This window comes from Sceloporus undulatus, chromosome 2, assembly GCF_019175285.1.
Source record: "Sceloporus undulatus isolate JIND9_A2432 ecotype Alabama chromosome 2, SceUnd_v1.1, whole genome shotgun sequence".
Taxonomy (NCBI): Eukaryota; Metazoa; Chordata; class Lepidosauria; order Squamata; family Phrynosomatidae; genus Sceloporus; species Sceloporus undulatus.
The window spans coordinates 97,210,549-97,229,610 of NC_056523.1; the positions used below are offsets into that span (position 1 = coordinate 97,210,549).

Genomic DNA, 19,062 nt, shown 5'->3' on the forward strand with positions numbered 1-19,062 from the left:
CAGGAGGACCTAAAAATGGCCAGAGAAGTATTTTCTCTATTAACCTCTAGGTCCTCGATGGTCAACTTCCAGCAGAATTGCATTGGAAGACCTATTATATCAAATCCTCAAATAATCAAATCTGCAAAGGTCAAAGCTGCAAATGTGGAGGGCTGACTGTATTGCATTAGTGCCCAGAGAATATGTAAACCACAATGCAGAGTGGGCAAAGTGTGGACCACATGCAGCTCTTGGGGTTAGAAAACATACCTTTCTGAAGCTCTCCTCAAACCCTCACAACCCCAAGATTTAAAATAAACAGGTGATTTTTCACCCACCCCACCTCAAACAGCTCAAAGCCTTTGTAATTTCCTTCTACCCTGCTCCAGCACAGCCACCAACACCTCAATTGATCAAAGCCCCCCCCCCCGCTAAAAAAAGTCCAAACTGTCTGAAAAAGAAACCAAAAGTGATATGATGTCAATTCTAGATGTATTAGGCAACAGCCCGTGGGGTTTTTTTGGGGGGGGGGGAGCAGGGGTGAAAATTGGCCCCCATCCCTTCAGCAGTCAGCCACCTCTGCAGTGATGGATGGAGAGAAGGCTAGAGAAACCAGGATAGAAGCCTCACAATCACAGAAAAGCAGCACATGCAATTTAATGTGTCTGGCTTGAAATAATAAATTTAAATGGTCTACTGAAAAGAGTTTACTAGCAAGTGGAGGGGAGAAGAGGTTTAAATAAAATCCTTTCCCCCCTCATTCTAAATCTAAGTAGCTATTAGTTTTATGACTGACAATTTATGGAGCACTGGAAGAAGGGGACAGGAGTTTCAGGTGCTAAAAATGGAATACATATCAAATTACCCCAACATTAAGGAAAACAAATTCTGCTATTAGTGAATCTTACACACACACAAAAAGTCTTTTAAGGAAATAATACTTCTGAGTTGGAAAAATGTACAGACTGCCTTACACAATCACTGTATGTGTATCCTTCTTTGTATGCACATAGGAAAAGAAAGATAGTTGTAAATATTGCCCATGAAGACCTGCACACTTTCTTCAAGTTCAAGGTATTAAGAAGAGAGAGAGCTAATACTGAAGCTGTTCAACAGTGTGAGAAGTTCTAAACATACTTTGCTCTTGTTTACTCACAAACTTATAGTTAGTGGGAAGGCAAGATATGACCCATATGTTCACAGATTTATCTCCTCCTCCCCCACACACACACAGCAATGAAAGCACTGAAGTCCTAAAGGGCCAATTTGACACAGTTCTTTGACAATCTATAGTCAACAGGCTGCACAAACCACTAGTGTACTCTGTTTGACAGGGCTGCCTTCTGTGCTTATGACATCTGATTAGGTACTAGAGGTATTTACATCTTAATGATGCTGGAGTTCATACCAAAGGAGTTTGTCTGTGTCCTTTAATACCTACTAACCATTGTGTCCTGCTTTCTTAGGTGTGTGACTTTAAGTAAAATCTTTCTCATTAGTCAGTTGCATTTGGATCTGAAGATGGAAAACAGTCATTAAAAGGCATATGGAAAGTTTCTGCTTGTGTTGATCATACTGCTTCCCTTCTCCCACTAACATTCACCAACCCAGAGTTAAGTCGAAGTTAGAAACTTTTCTGGAACATGGCCACATAGCCCGAAAAAAACCACAAAAAACCCAGAGTTAACTTGCAGTATGTTTAAAATAAGCACATACAACCAGCCAGATCAGATTTATGGGGTTTGCTGTAATAAAATCCACATGTTTTGATCTGATAAACTGTCTCTGAGGAATTTATCACACAGAGGGCAAATTGGTAAAATCCTGTGCAGAAACGGGATTTTAAAATCCGGGTGTTGTTTGTACCAGATGCGTTGGCGTGAAAGAGAAACAACGTGAAAATAATCCAAAAAGAAATCTCCTTTGTACTTTCAGAATTTAACAAGAATAAAAAGGAGCTGGTTTTGATGACTTTGCATTCAGGTTATTTTCACGTTATTTCTCTTTCACACAAACGTCATCTCAAAAACATCCCACAAATGCGGTTTTTTCAACTTTCTGTTCAGGCTAACCCCAAAAGTCATGTGAAAAACCACCCACATATGCAGGTTGTTTTCAGTTTAAATTTAGTTTCTGCGTGGGATTCATCCCATGTGAAAAACTCTTGAGATTCATTTTCCAAAGTTAGGAAAAGGTGTTCATTGACCAAAGAAGAAGAAAAAAGGGAGAGGGGCAGTTTTTAAGTATTTAAACTTATAAAATTCCAAGAACAGAATCACAAAAGAATTTTCTTCCTTTATGTGAACATAAAACTGAGCAGAAGGTCATATAAAGAAGCTTAGCTGAGAACAAAATAAGAAGACAGAGAAGCCATTAGGGTTGTCAGGTGAAATAAGGGCTAGGACTCCTGTAACTTTTTTAGTTGTGCAGGAGAATTATTCAGCAAACATTGTTTCTCATGAAAGCTATACCTGTTTAAATTCCCACCTCTATTAAAGGGGCAATACATACCACTCCGAAACAGCAGTCTGCACTCACCCGTTTTAACTGAGGAAGGACACCGCAGCTGACAAACTGTGTGGCGTCCCTCCACAGTAAAAAGAACCCGATTCTTCCAGGTTCTTTTTTTGGCACGTTGTGTACATCATGAGTGCGCCATTGGCACTTGTGATGTACACAACGCACAGCGATGTGCAGAGGCTGTGCGGCGACGACATCATCATGGCGGCGCCCATGTGGAGAGGACATCACCATGATGACTATGCCCATATGGACTAGGGTTCAGGAGCGTGTGGTTGCCCTAGTTTTGGCGCAGGCCAGTGTGTCTCGCACCAAAGATATCATTAAAGATACAGAGGCCTGTCTCTTGTTCCACCTGGCAATCCTAGGAGTCCTAGCTGTGACAACAACAGCAACAGGACCTGTTCATATTATGTTTTGGCTACCATGCAATTTCCTTGGGAAACAGAGCTGAGCTTAGACTGACTGTTTGCACAATGGCCCCATTTGCATTAAGCAGGTGCTATGGCACATAGTCTCTTAACTGAATAAAATAAAATCAAAGGTTCTCCGTGTGATCAAGCACTAACTCCACTAAGTGAATAGTGTGATTTCTTTGCACTAATACAAACCAAAATCCATCAGTGATACTTTTATTGAAAGCTAATAAAGGTATCACTGGTGGATTTTTGTTTGTATTTGTTAAATGGCCAACACAACTACCCCTGCATGTTCTTTACACTAAGTAACGTTCAGGCTAGAAGCGGCTGACTATCCCGCTGTGTTACAAATCCATTAGGTGATACTGTTGCTCCTTCTATTTGTATTACAGTGGACCCTTGTTATATGCTGGGGTTTGGTTTCAAGATCCCCTGTGGATAACAAAATCCGTGGATGCTCAAGTCCCATTAAATATAATGACATAGCAAAATGGTGTCCCTTATAAAAAATAGAAAATCAAGGTTTGATATTTGAAAGTTATACTTTTTTGGAATATTTTCAAACTGTGGATGATTGAATCTGTGTATAAAAAATCTGTGTACAAGAAGTGCCGACTGTATTATTATTAGATAGTCTGTATTACTGTTTATTTAAAGAAATCTCAAAGTAGCTTACAATGACATCTTAAAATAATTTTTAAAATCCAATAAAAATAAAATAATATAAAATATGAGCAAGTTCCAAACTTGACTGTTAGCTTATAGAATCCCATTTATAATTATCAAGAAGCAAAGGCATCCTGTGGGATAGTTTGTGTTTCTGTAGGACAAAATTCTAAGAAGCATAAGTAATTTCCAGTCAGAGGTGGAATGGGTGAAATCTAACAGAAGGCAAATATACGAGCTCTCTAGGGAAACAATTTACTCATTTCCGCAGCAACATCCAGCTCTGGAAAGTTACATAATTCACCAAACAGAGCTCTTCTTTTACTGTACAGTTAATAAAATATGATGATGTCACATTTGCTATCATTGCTTTTAGGCCAATTCATCCACAGTTTATCCAAACATACGCTAACAATTATACAAACCTACTTCTGTATGTACTGTACCATGTCTACTAGACCTAAACATGAAATATGGAGTACCAAATGTCTTGTGCTTTGTGAGGGGAACAGCACTGGAGTCACCACCAGATGTGGATATTCTGAGGTAGCTGTACAATATACTTATCATTTATGTCCTTTAATATAGCAGTTTCCCATGGAATAAACTCCCATTGGCCAACTGTTGCAACAAAAAAAGCAGAGAGCCTTGTGATGTTTTTTAAATTGACACATTTTATTTGACCAATGCCTTTACAGACTACAACCCACTTTATCAGATGTATCACACAAAGTGGGCTGTAATTCAAGCCAAATGAAATTTGTCTGTCTTTAACGTAGAAGTTTTGTTTAATACAGCAGTATGCCCAATAAGCCAAGGATATGACTAATATCCATTATTTTTGCTTAACCAGTGCAGTGAACAACATGATAATGACTCCTACTATTTATTTCAAGCTGTTTTTTTAACCATGACTCATAGACCAAGTGGGGTAGGGATGTAGAGGAATTAATATATGGCAAAACAAAGGGAAAATGAGCTAAACCTAAACTGAAACATTTTATATCTGTAGTTGGCTTCCAGATATGCCTAAGAAGTGCCTAGAGTCTATCAGAGAAAGATAAATGATTCCCCCATATTAAAAACATTCCAGGGAATGTTTACAAACTAAACACACACCAACTGGTTGCTTTTCCTAAAGGGGAAATCCAGGATTCAAGGAGCTTCAGGCGTCAGAGAGAGTGCTTTTGGGCTGGCAAGCAGATTAACCTGGTAGGCTCTCTCAGATTCAAATTTTCCCCAAAGAAACTGGGATCCCAAAGAAAGTGAGGATAGGGTAGCCTCCCATATGTTTTCCACTGAGAGAGCCTACCAGAAAGCCATACCCTCTGCCAGGGATTTGAAGGGTTAAAACACAGCACACAGGGAAATGCTTGATGTGTGTGTGTTTGACCCTGAGCATTCAACAGAGTGGCAAGGCTGATCAGCACAGATAATAATAATAATAATAATAATAATAATAATAATTTGTTTTATTTATACCGCTATTCCAAAGATCATAGCGGTGAACAGCAAATAAGCTAATTAGCAAGTAAGCTAATTTGCCCCCAACAGTCTGGGTACTCATTTTAGCGACCTCGGAAGGATGCAAGCTCATTGGCTCAAGGACACTTCAGTGTCCAAGTGCACGTAGCCATGGATGATGAAACATGTGTCTGGATTGCACAGGAGACACATGACATGGTTACACACCTGAACTCACTGGGTTTGGGAGACCACATGGTCTGGAGTCTATATAAGCCCAGGGGTTGCAAGGGATAGCTTGTGGGTTTGAAATAGGAGTTGGATTGGTATGGTCTGGAGTTTTAGAGATCTGGTTTTGTATAATAGGACTGTGAATAAAGAGCACTTTGGGGACTTTGTTTCTCTGGTGGTTTATCAGAAGAAGCTACAGCATAGGTTTGCTGTGTGTCCCCGGAGGTTCCTGCATTGCTGCAGTTCCTGGAAGACATCCAGTTGCTGCCATCCCAATTGGACTTTGGAGCCACGCTTCAGCTTCTGGAAATTGCCAGCTCTGCTACAAGGGTCTGATTTAACCCCAGGACTCGTTTGAGCTGCTGACAGTGGTTGTTGAACCCCAGCAGTTGTGCTGACACCCTCTGACATTTCACAGATGAAATTGGGACACATGTGGCCAAGCAACATCAGAATGTGGCGAAGATGACCAAATTTATTACTTGGGGGGAGAGGCTAGCTAGGAGAGACAGCAGCAGTTTGCTTTTGCCTAAACGTAAAGCTAAAGGCACAATTCTACTCCTTCCTCTCTGCTACCTGCAGCTGAGTTAATCTGAGCACAAACTACTTCTGCATTTCAAATTCAGTTTGTGGCAGGTGAAGCAAGCCACGAAGAAAGGGAGAAACTGGAAGGAGGAAAAAGAAATGGGGACGTTATTAAACCAGCTGAAAAAGTGTGGTGGCAGAGGATTAGTCATAACCGTCTCTGCAAATCAGGACAGTTGTAGAGTATGGGATGCTGGGCATGGCCCTCTTGTACCAATTGATTCTCTGAATCAGGAATATTCTAGGCCATTCTGTGAATATCCCAATTATAGCTACCTACCATTCCAATCAACAGCCCACTGACCAGGGAATCAGGGGAGCTAATGCTTCATAATTTCCAGTGGAAAGGGTAAGTCTTGACCGTTGTCTCCCAGGCTATCAGACATTTGGGAAGAAGCAGTTGTAGCCAAAACAATGGAGATCCTTGTGGCACTTGTACAACAAAAAAGGCAAGCAGAGGCTCAGGATTCCTTTACTGATATGAGTAAATATTCCAGTTACTTTCTTGCCTCAGGAAAAAAAAATATAATGAAAACACTCAAACTGGAATACTGTATTGAATTAGGATATTTAGTACTGTATTCAAATAATAAATGAGATTACTTTCATGTCCTCCTAACCCCAAGAATCCATGGTATGTAATAATACTTTGCTTATTTTATTACTTTGGCAGCTCTTCAAAATAGGCTAAGCAATAGTGGTTTACTCATGGTGCCTTATGGCTCAGCAGGGAGTTTTAATTGATGGCCCATATATCTAACCTATGGATACAACCTAGGCAGACATTCCCAGTGCCGTGTACAAAAAAAGAGAAAATGTACAAACTAACCACTCTCTTTTATAGATATGTGAAACATCTTCCATATTAACATTCTGCAATGGGACACTCAGAGGGAAGGTAATGTTGGAAAGGCAAATGTTTCTAATTACAGATGGTTGTGCTTATGCCAGTGATGCACAACCACTAGACTCAACTGGGACTCCATAGCAGACAAGATTTATTAACCACGGAACTGCTGAAATGAGTATTTCATTTTACAGTGGAGGACAGTCTTTAAAAAGAAAATTAATCTTTAGGGTCAAAGCAAATGTAATATTCCATTACTTCATAGATCAAATGCTTGGATTCCAATATTTATGATTCAAAGTTCACAGCCAGAGATGAACGTCTGCTGAGGAGGCTTGGATTTGTTATATAGCAAAAAGTATGCATTGCTCATAAGCACCATGCAGAGCTGGCTTTCCATTAAAGAGTGAAGTGACCACAACCTCAGTCAGCAAATTCTAGTAGATAGGCTGTTCCTCTTGAGCCCCCAGATACCCACTTCTATTGGAAGTGTTGTATGGAACACAGCCTCTGTTGCCTCCATTGCAATGTACACATCCTATCATTTGCATGGGGGTATAACTTAGTTTTCCATCCACTCGTCCAGTCAGTTTCTGTACTTGGAAATGGAAGAAGGTGCTGCCTTATTTATTTATAAATATTTATATGTTAATTAGAGGGATGTGCATTGATAAAACATATAATAGACACAAGACACAAATTAACATGTACTGTTTATGAGGTCCATGAAATAGAGGTTAGGCTGAACTAACATCAAAATGCTCTCTCCTCTTATCTTCACTGCAGGCAGTAAAATGTTTTAGGTCAGTATGAGTGCCTTGCATGGAAAGACTGAAGCTGTGAACATGATTCTATGATTCTTACCAATCAACCATTTGGCAAGAAAAGGTATCTGGGAAATGGACATTATCTGCCTGCCCACATTTGTAAAGAACTGAGCAGAGAATTTTACCTTTTCCAGAGGTTTCTAAATATGTGGCCCTAAGTGCTGAATCTGTGAGGGAAACTTCAAGGGAAAAATTCATTTGTACAACCAGTTCTCTCCACATAGAGATATCAGCCCAGAAACCTGCTAAGGCCCTGTCTACACTGGCCAGACTTGGACTGAATGACTCTTTCAAAAGATGATGACTTCAAATGGAAGACTGTCCTCCAACTATTCTTCAAACACATGACTGCTCACTGCAAAGTAGAAATCCTAGCTGCTGCTTTTTTCCACTCCAAATTGAAGATGCTGGTGGGGACATTTAAAGCCCTAAATGGTTTGACACATTGATACTAGAAAGAACACTTCTCCTTATACACACACCAGCCCAGAAATTGAGGTTGGTAGGAGGGGCCCTCCTATGTCTCACCAATGGGGCCAATACAAAGTGGGGAAACTGGGGAAAGAGACTTTTAGCCTGTGGAATGCCCTCCATTTGATGGTCTGATTGGTGCTAATGTTGATTCCTTTCCAGCACCAAGCTAAAGTATCATTTTTTAATAAAGCTTTTGGGAACTAATTTATTATGTGGTTTTAAACTGTTGTTATTTTTAAAGTAGATTTAACTTGCTTTTAAAGTGGCATTAACTATTGTGATGTTTAATATGTTTTTATAGGAAGTGTTCTAAATCATTTATATTGTATGCCACCCTGAGATACTGTTATAAAGGGCTGTAAATAAATAAAAAATAAATTAATATTTCCATTTCTTGCAAAGGGAAACTATCTGTTTACACACACACACACACACACACACACACTCCTCTCAGTTCATATACTGTATAGCTGAGCATCAGTACCAGAGAACAAATCATAGCATGGAAGGCTGATATGAGATTATGTTGCCTTGGCCTGATTCTACAGGTGCTATGAGACATTCCTGCTCAGGCATGCCTAAGAAGGGATTGGAAGTCCTTGGATGTGATTCTGGCATTCAGCTTAATAACTGAACAGGCTAAGTTGAGTATTAGTCCCAATGTGTGTGTGTGTGTGTGTGTGTGTGTGTGCACGCGCGCACATGCCTTCAAGTTCCCTGTTGACCTATGGCAACTTTACAATTGACTTCAGGCAAGGAGTACTCATAGGTGGTTTTGTGGTTTCCTTCCTCTGAAATATAGCCTACAGCACTTGGTATTTCTTTGCATTCTCCCATCCAAGTATTAACCAGGTACTAATCACCTTGCTTAGCTTCCAAGATCAGATGTGGTCTGATGCCTTCAGAGTATTTAAGTCCTATCCCAACTAGAGAAGGTCCACTGAAATGAAAAGGACATATATAAGTGCAAATTAGCAAGTTTATTTCAATAGATCTACTCTAGTTGGAGCTAACACTAGATTCAGCCCAATGCAGTTAATTAATTCTACAGTCTTTACTGCAGACAAATAAAGGGAGGTATCAACACATTGGAATGAGCAGCCTAGCTTGGCCCTTTATGAGCAGGAGAACTACATGCTCTGTGGCTCTCTAGGCTTCTATACTGTAAAGACGGAGTACTTGGCCAATGTTGGTGAAATGCAACTCACTGCCATGTACTCTGAAAATAGTTTTGATATATCATGTCACTTTCATCTCAACATATTTGATCAAAGCTCAGACAAGTTCATGCAAGACACACTGTTTCCAGTATGATTCAAGTACTGCTATTTCGCTGAAGTATCGCAAAATTCCCTTTGGGCCCAACAGTCCATCACAGAGGTGTTTGCCAAATCTATTCTGAAGGAAACTATGCACAAGATAAGAGACACACCCTCCACCTGCTTAGTACAGACAGTGACATTCTTCATGTCTGAAACAGTGAATGCATTAAGTGTGTGAATGGAAGCAGATGACTCCCCCCACCCCACGCTTTCCCTTTCTTCCAGAAACACAGATGTACACTGGGGAATTACCAAAGTTTAAGGTCACCACTCATATCTAAAACTGGATTGCACATACTGTAGTCCTGTTCAGTCATTCACCTGAATGCATGGAGGGCTAAAATTGTGGATGTGAAAGTGACGATATAAATAAGCTCTGGCCCCAAGCTCCCAGAAGTAAGACATTCATTCATATGTTGAGCATGAAAAACTGAAGGGGATTTGGAAGCTGGATCCTGCTGAACAAGCATACAAAATTCTCAAGATTGGGAGCCCTGCCTTTTCATGTTTTCTAACCACAGGTGCTCTGTAACCACAAAACAGTTACAAAGCCTTTTTCAAACCTTCACAAAGGTTGAAGACATCCGCAATATCTGGGGAAAGGGCTTATATGTGTGCCCATGCCCCCACTACCTGTTTAGCTCTGCACTTTCAGGAAATTAAGTGTATCCAAATTATCCAACTGACATGGTAATGTACCACTTTAATTATTATGACCTCATCCTATGGAATCCTGGGCTTTTTAGTTTTGTGTGACAGAATTCTCTGGCAAAGATCTCTATCAATGTGGTCCAAACAAGTGTAGTAGAATATCCTAAGTCTCTTACCATACTACAAATCTCAGTTAGAGCTATGACAGTTAAAGTGGATTCAAAGTGCTATAATTCACAGTGTGACAACCAATGACAACCAATAAATTCCTAGGTTAATTATAGAACAAAATAAACTGGTTAGTCTTTAGGGACTGCCTGGTGAACTACAGTGGGGCCCAGTAGGCATTGGCTGGAAGAGAGTTCCACAAATAGGAGGCTACTACCTAGAAAGCCTTGTTGTTCACCGACTTTGCTGCTATGACTGGCAGATACGGAAGTAGGGTTTCCAGTGGTGAATTCAGAGAGGAGATAGGTTGGTAGGTGTGAGGGTGATCCTTTTTTGTTGTTACAAGCAATTCATTAGCCCTGTTCATGTGAATGAACAGTGAACACTGAATGTGTAGGAAAGGGAGGGGAGTCAACACAACTTCCACACTTTTCATGGCATTTCCAACAGAACATACATGCACATAAGTTGTACACATGCAGGGTACTTGGCTGTGCAGAGACAATTTGTGTGTGTGTGTACAGTTTGTTTATATGTAAATTGTGTACCAGAGAACTGATCGAGGCCTGAACTTGGAAACACAATCTCATTTCTTTCTTCCCTCCTTATGTGGACTGTTCTTTGAATGTCTGTATGGACAGACACTGAATAAAGAAGAGGCATGTACTAATTCATAGTGATTAATACTGGAAGAATACAATGGCAGCATGGTATAGTGGTTTGTACATTGGACTATCACTCTGAAGATCATGGTTTGATTGCCATTTGGTTATGGAAAACCACTGCATGAACTTAGACGAGTTACGCATCTCAGCCCCACAAAATTTTGTGATAGGTTTGTTTAAGGCACACAACAAACATTAACATAAATTGGGTAAACTGGGAGTGTTGAGACTTGGGTAAAATCATCTAAGGTTCTATAAGGGCTGATTCACCCATGTACATTCAACACTTGGGCAATCCCTTATTAAGTGAAAGCTGACATGGATAAATTGCCCATTAATTATGCAACATCCTGGAGCACACTCCAGGGCAAACACTGGACACTACTATTCCAGCAGGTCATAGATTCAAGAAGAATAAGTGGTCAATGCAGTTCAGTTGGCCAGTAGAAATTTACTTATTTCAAAAATGTTTCAGAGCAACCATATGATACAGTGCATAAAGAGCTGGGAGTCACAATAAGTGATCAAACTGCCATGTGGCTAAAGAGGAACAATTCCTCTATAAAATTAGAGCCACCTGCAAAGACGGGTAAAATTATTAGTCTCTAAGGCCTCAGTAAAACCAACAAATCCCAGTCTTTGGGATGCTGCAGGGAAGGTGCAATAGTGGAAAGAATATAAAATCAGATAAGAATTTTGGTTTGATGGGAGCTAAGTGTGTGGAAAGAGTTCAGGACAAACTGTGACTGTATTGTTTTTTGTGGGTTTTTCGGGCTATGTGGCCATGTTCCAGAAAATGGCCACATAGCCCAAAAAACCCACAAAAAACTATGGATGCTGGCCATGAAAGCCTTCGACTTTACAATGTGACTGTATTTTAACTGATGTTTTATGTTGCATTGTGTGTGCATGGAGTCAGTATGAGATTAACTTACTTGTTAGATACAAAGAAATAGTTGTGTTTGTCTGCATCAGTACACAAGAGATATTGTAGCACCTCTGAGGCTTATTGAAAGGAAGGCATTTGTAGTATAAGCTTTCGTAAACTCAGTCTACTTTTGCATTTTAAGAAGCAAACAGAGTCTACAAAACCTTATTCTGTAAACCTTTTTTCTCACAGTGAGCCTCAAAAGGGCTACAAGATCCCTTTGTTTACTTGTTATATAATAAGTCTTTTTTGATTATTTTCTACATCTCTGTCTGAATATGTTTTCACTTAAGAATTAATGAAGATAATTAGTCATGCTTTAACACACCAATTTGTTTGGTATAGGTCACCTTGAGTTCCAGGTACAAAATCCAGGGAGAATCTGAAGGGGAAACAGTTGAGTGACAGAAACCCAAGGGCTGGAACTGTAGGGATCACCTGGAGAGGGGTTCTGTCACATCTCCTAGGACCTGGTTTCTAGCCTTTTCAACATCCTGGTTGATCTTCTCTATGCACACACTTCAGTTCTCCATCTTAAATTGAACAGAGTATTCCAAATATCCTGTACAGAACCAGATTAGGTAGTCCACATACAGCATGACCAATGCAGAACAGAACAGAACATAAGACTACACTAGCTTCTTCAGCAACTCACCGTTGCCTCTCATTCAATTGTGTGATTCTCCATAACAGCTGGATGCTTTTCACATATTCTAATCCCAAGACATGTCCCCCACACATTCCCTATGCCTTTCTTTTATTATTTGTAACCGAATGCAAGACTTTATATTTATCTTTGCTGAATTATACCTCGTTGGTTTAAACCCAGTATTTCAGCCTGTCAATATAATTCTGAATCTTGAGCTTGTCTTCTCTGGTATTAACTACAATCCCACATCATTTTCCACATTTGATAAGTATCCTCAATATTATTTTGCCCGATACCCTTATAAAAATGTAAAAACACACACACACACAAAAAAAACAAGGTCCCAAGTGAGCTATGTGGCAGAACACTTTGTGTCTCCTTCCATGTGAAAGCAGAGCCACCTCATCAAAATCTAAACCAGAGGTGAGAATCATATGGCTGTCCAGATATTGGTGGACTACAACCTCCAGCAGCCCCAGACAATAGAGTCAATGATGAAGAATGCTGGAAGTTGCAGTCCAACAACATTTGGAGGGCCACAAGATTTCCAATCCTAATCTAAAACAAAATACTGTCTAACACCTTTTTTAATTTCCTGAATTAACACAAAACCAGACGAAATCTTAACATGACTATAAACTTTATGATGAATTTAGTCCAGTTATTTTATGGCGTACTCATCAGTATTAACTCAAGTTTTTATTATATTCTCTGTGTGTGTGTGTGCCTTATAGGAAGCTTTGGTGGTGAAATGGTTAAATGCCAGTACTGCAGCCACAAGGTTGTAAATTCATTCCCAGGCAGGGCTCCAAGATCAACTCAGCCTGCTATGCTTTCATAGGTTGGTAAAATAAGTACCCAGCTTGTTGGGGCAATTGGCTTACACGTTGTTAACCGCTTAGGGAGTGCTAGTTCACTGATCAGTACAGAAGTGTACTTGCTACTGCTATTGCCTACAGCACTTGCATAGACTAGTACTACCCAGGGCTGACCCTGTTTAGTTTCCATGATCAGACAAGATCTAGTATCTTTCAGGTATCATATGATCCTGAATCCAATAAATACATTGTTATTCTGTTTACTGAAGGTACCAACTTTGGTGGATACTTGTCGTGTCCAACAAGGAAAATGGTGGACTATGGGAACACTAAAGTACCATCCTCAAATACTAATTTCAAACTGAATCAATCTTTTGTGAATTCAAGTAACCCCAAAGCTGTGCTCAGTAAGACAAGCATCCCACTGCTTTTCCTTGAAGGATTTAAGTATAATTAATTGGCCCCTTTCCCAAATCAAAATTTGGCAGAAAATGTTCTGCTAACATTTTTGCTAGCTTTTGCTTTAAAAAAGTGTGACTGTTCAATGTGTGTTTTAAAAGATCCTTAAAGTACTTAAATATTTTGAATATCCAATATCCAGATTAAGTTTGGATGACTGAATTCCTGTTCATTTTCCACCTACTTTTTTTCTACCCTTTCCCAAAAACCTTAAATTGTGTTTTACTATAATGAATCATTCAATTGCATGATAGCTAAAAAAAAATCCTAATCATTGTCCTCATATCTATTTGTCAATAAAACGTAAGGACAGTATCAGCAGCAGCAAAAGGAAGGAGAGGAAAGTTGTTGCTGTTGTTGTTACTGGCCTATCACCCAAGGGATAGCTTGCTAGTCTTTACAGCCCTAGAGAGACACAGGTATGGCTCACAGATAGACAACAGCTTTAGCAACTAAAGATGGCTTGCCAAGTCCTTGTCATATCTTCATACGCATGTAGGAGGTGTGGAATTTCCTTCCTCTGTTTCATGAGTTCTGAGTTTACCGTATGAAAAAGGAAGCCATGAAGTTCCTGGATAAATTTTATAATGTTTTAGAGCCATGCTACTCAAAGTGGTGGTTCCTGAACTAGTGCTGGTCTCTGGTGAGTTTCCATCAAAGACAAACACAACTGTAACCAATCACCACAAATATGGGGCCAGTCCCTGACACACTGGAAAAATATACCGTATTTTCCGGCATATAAGACGACTGGGTGTATAAGACGACCCCCAACTTTTCCAGTTAAAATACAGAGTTTGGGATATACTCGCCATATAAGACTACCCCTCTTCCAACGCAAACAAAATATTTTTTTAAAAACCCATCAGATATGATTTCAATACAGTAATTTTAATTCAAATGCTTATGACATGCAGGTTCTTAGCAGGAAAACTTGTTGTATACAAAGCCTGCTTGGATTGGTCAGTTCTCCCTGCCTGCCCAACCCTCCCTGTCTCCAAGACTATCAGAGCAGTAACGCAAACAGGGCTCTTTCTTCCATACCCCAGGTGTCCCAGATGCCTGCAGCTTGCTCCGGCCTTCACTTACACCTTCCCGGTGAGGCACCCCATCACGTCGTCATCGGGACTGTGTTAAGTCACTTATTTCCATGAATCCTGGTGAGTGGATTTTCTTCTACCGTACTTATACAGTGCCGCCCTTCCTGCTTTCATACGGTCATCGCATATGGTGGGGATGCGGCCGCAGCTGTTTTTGAGCTCCCCCCAACATATGCGGCGACCACAGATTCTCCAATCCAGCTTGGAAGTTTCAGCACCTGCCCTATAAGATGACACCCAGCGTATAAGACGACCTCCAACTTTTGAGAAGATTTTTTCTGGGTTAAAAAGTAGTCTGATACGCCAGAAAATACAGTAATTCCCAGTCCCCTACATCAGATAGCCTGAGAAACACTGTTGTTTTTTTCACTGGGACTTTTGGCTCATAGGTAAAGACAACTGAGTGCTAGAGCCAATGATAAGCACAGCCACATCTGATGGTGGTCACACTGCTGCACGGAACAAAGCAATCTCCTAGCCAAGTGCTTCTGTAGCTATCTGGTGTGGGGGAGCAGCAGTTTCTAACAGGATCATATTTGTGCCCATGGGTTACTTTTGTTTTCCCCCCCCCCCCCCCCCCCCCCCCGGAAACTCTCCAGAGTCTCGCAGCTGATAGTTTGTGGATCAACACTGGTCAATGGACCACGGCTTTGAATAATACTTTACTTTCTCCTGGGAGAGGTGCTGTAATTTAATCCATGTCCAACACTCTTTTCACTGTACCATCGGTAAGCTTTTTTTTTAAAAAAAAATGTTGGGATCAGGAACATGAGGGAATGCCACCAGTACAAGCGCTAAGGAAACACACACTCACTTAAGACACATTCAGCTATTTCTGTATATCAGATGTTGCAGTAAAATCCTGCATTTGTCTCAGCTTATACAGAAATTTTTATTTACCCTGATTGCTGACATACAATGAAGTCACTCATGGAAAATTAGCTGTCTGGAGTCTTTCATGAACGTTTATGGATTTGTCTCATCTCATCCTCCAAATTTTGATTTTCTGGGGCTCGTGTGACCTTGTGGAGGGTGCACCTTCCCCAGAAGACTAACAGTCTTCTGCTCAAGACTGGCAGTCAGCCAGCCCAGTCCACATTCCTAATTAGGTACAGGCTGCCCTTTGCAAGAGTACGTGTCGAGGCCACTTTTATAGGAAGCTATACGCAATGTCTATTGAACACTAACATCTGCAAGGACAGGCTTCAGCGTGATTTATTCCATCTGTGTCTAAAAGGGCTGGAGGACAGGAAGCCAGATAGTTTTGCATTTACTTATTTATTTATTTGCAAATATTTATATGCCTCTTAGATCCCAAAATTTCACAGTTGTTTACATTAATGAAACAAAACATAGATACACAAAACACATCAAATAAATTATTTTTGAAATCTTGGAAATAGATATCATGCTAGCCTAATTAGAGAAGACTTGTTCAGATAAGGATGTTTTTAACATGTGTTAAAAACTAAGGACATTTGAAGTATATATGTAAGATCTGGTACTACCAGGAAAGCTACAAACAAGTTTAACAGCCACAAAAACACAAGGGAGTCCAGATGCAACACCAAACTATACTTAGGAAGATGTCAAGTCTGACCTCCATAGCAGACAAGAGGTTTTCCCAGTCTTTTCTGAAGGTGCTGAAGACTGAATGTGGCACTTTCTACATCAAAGCATATGCTCTACTATGTTTATTTCATTTTATGTTATTTCATTTATAGCCCACCTTTCTCCCAGAAAGGGCCCAAGGTGTCTCACAGATAAAAACAGTTAAAAATGTTACAATAACAATGTAAAAACAATTCAAATCATCTTGCTAAAACAATATAAAATTGCATTGAACATACAAAAGTTGTTTAAACTTAAATAAAATCACTGAGCCATGGTCCTTTCCCAAGGTGGGAATGAACAAGCAGAAGAGAATAATAAAATCATGGTGTTCCCCTTTCTGTGATGGGGTTTCCTTTGAAGCTTTGTTTGTGGCTTTACCTTCCAAGACAGAGTTACAAACCAGAACTACATCCAGGTTTGCAGGCCAACAACAAATCCCATTTTGCTAGTTCAGAAAACCAGGACCAAACTAAACACACTGTTTACAAATTACCTTTAAAAACAGAACAAACAAACAAATAGCTTGTATTCTACCAAAAAGAGAAAAAAAGAAGGGCTGCCAGGTTGGGTAGAAGATAAGGCTCTTGTAACTTTAAGCCTGAACAGACTGAGAAGGATGAGGTACTGTAAAATAGCTGTAACAATGGGTGCAGGCACATGTCTTCACTTACCTTTCAACCTCAAACTATCTACTACAGCCATTCCCTCCCAATGTGGCTTTTGCCTTCCTGATAGAGAGCAGGAACAAGGGGCACAGAGGTGCCAATGGCAAGAACAGAGTTTGGCGCTTCTCTACTCCCCGTCCCCCCACTCTCCACCAAGGAGGCAGGAGTTGTTTTCAAAGGGAACAGTTGCAGTTGAAAGTTCAAGTCTGTAAGATAAGAAAAAAGAGGTATCTTTGTCCAGCTTCACGAAGTTTTTTTGACATTTTGCCTTCAATCTATTTAGGCTTAAAGTTACAAGAGTCCCATCTCAAACTCTATCAGGCAACCCAAAAAAAGCGAAACAGCAAAAGAACTGGAGAGTCAGCAAAATCATTGGTAGGTGCTTGGACCAGCACTTGAAAAAGTTACCTTTTTGGAAGTAACATGGAAGTTTGATGAGTTGTTTTCCATTAAAGTAACTTTTCAAAGCTCTGTTTTGGCCTGGTGAGTAAAAAGAAACACAGGCCTCCTGTACAGCATCCTAAAGTCACCAGGTATTTATTTTACAGAACACTCTTTGGCCCCTACTCAAAATACTTACGTTGCCTTGCCACAGATTTTCCTCTGGTACCAGAGTTTGCAGTTTGGCAAGTATTGCCTGTTTGTTCCAATCAGCTTCAGCACAGCACACACATTGGGGCTATAGGCAAAGTAAATGAAAAGAAAAGGGTCAGGGAGAAATATGTATATATCTATATCTTTCTAGTCATTTCTGTGGTAATATATAAATATAAATAGGATAATATAAACGTGACAGTTATAACTCAGAAATAAATGCATTTCTTTTTAAAATAATCACCAAGAACCAATATTCAAATTGATTATACCAAACCAAATCCCCACAGATTTTAGAGCAGTTTCTTAACCAGAATTCATGGTGGCTTTGGGTTCTTCAAGAGAGTGTGATTGAAAAATATCTACTTTTTTGAGCTATACAAATACAAAATAATTTTTATGCACAGGTTCCCTGAGACCTGAAAATTAAGGGTTCCTCCAGAGGAAAAAGGTTTCAGTGTTTTTAATATACACAATCAGATACTCATTAGGCTGGGTCTATATTCTGGTAGTTTTAAAACATTATTTTTGGGCTGCTGGGGGATTCATGGAATTTTAATAGAAAAAGTGACTTTACCAAGCTCTGTTCTGCTGGCCTAACAATGCTGAAGCTTAGTGCCAAATTCTTCACCCATGCTTTCCCACCCACATGGCACTGATGCTGTCAGCACAATGAACACAGAGAGGTCCTTTTCTCAAGTTCTTTTCTTAGGTTTTTCTGTACCAAGGCACCAGCTCATGCATAATTGCCATGTGGGGTCTGATCTATGGTCCAGCAGTTTATCTACAGCCCCATATTGGAGATAAAAGGTCCATGGGCACAGAAGACTACCGGCCCTCCGTTCTGGTAGTCAAGGTCTGCTGTCTCAGCCCAGGATTTCCTCTGCCCCATCCCGGATTCGCCCCTTTTCACTTGCTGCCCCTCACTCCTGGAACCTTCTTCCTCCACAAGCAAGAGCCATCACTTCTTTAACCAGCTTCAAAACGGAGCTGAAAACCATCCTATTCAGAGAAGCCTTCCCAGGCATCGCATAATTGTCGCTTACTATCTGATGTTCTGTTGTTGGCTGTTTATCGATCCATTTCCTGTATTCCTATGTACTGTATATGTATTATCCTACTTGTGATTATGTATTTTCCCTGGATAATGATTAACCATCCATTATGAAGCCTTGCCCTCCCTCCAGTCCATCTGCCTTGGTCCAGGCCTCGGAGGTTGAGAGGAACTGCTGGACCTCTTACCCTTTCTCGTCACCACTCCCTTCTCCTTCTGTATCATGTCTTTTTTAGATTGTAAGCCTGAGGGCAGGGAACCGTCTAACTAAAAAGATTGCATGTACAGCGCTGTGTAAATTTACAGCGCTTCATAAATAAAGGTTAATAATAATAATAAGAAGAAGAAGGGGGTTCAGGATGC

The 19,062-nt window shown here is 40.2% G+C and overlaps 1 protein-coding gene across 1 annotated transcript in view; it reads right to left on the reverse strand.

The window, feature by feature from the left end:
• TGFBI (transforming growth factor beta induced) overlaps positions 1–17,725 on the reverse strand; it is a 56,067-nt gene extending 38,342 nt beyond the window's left edge. The window contains exon 1 of the mRNA XM_042454279.1: positions 17,632–17,725. The gene's annotated coding sequence lies outside the window, so the exon portion shown is untranslated. The remainder of the gene's footprint in view (positions 1–17,631) is intronic.
• Between the last annotated feature and the right edge of the window lie 1,337 nt (positions 17,726–19,062).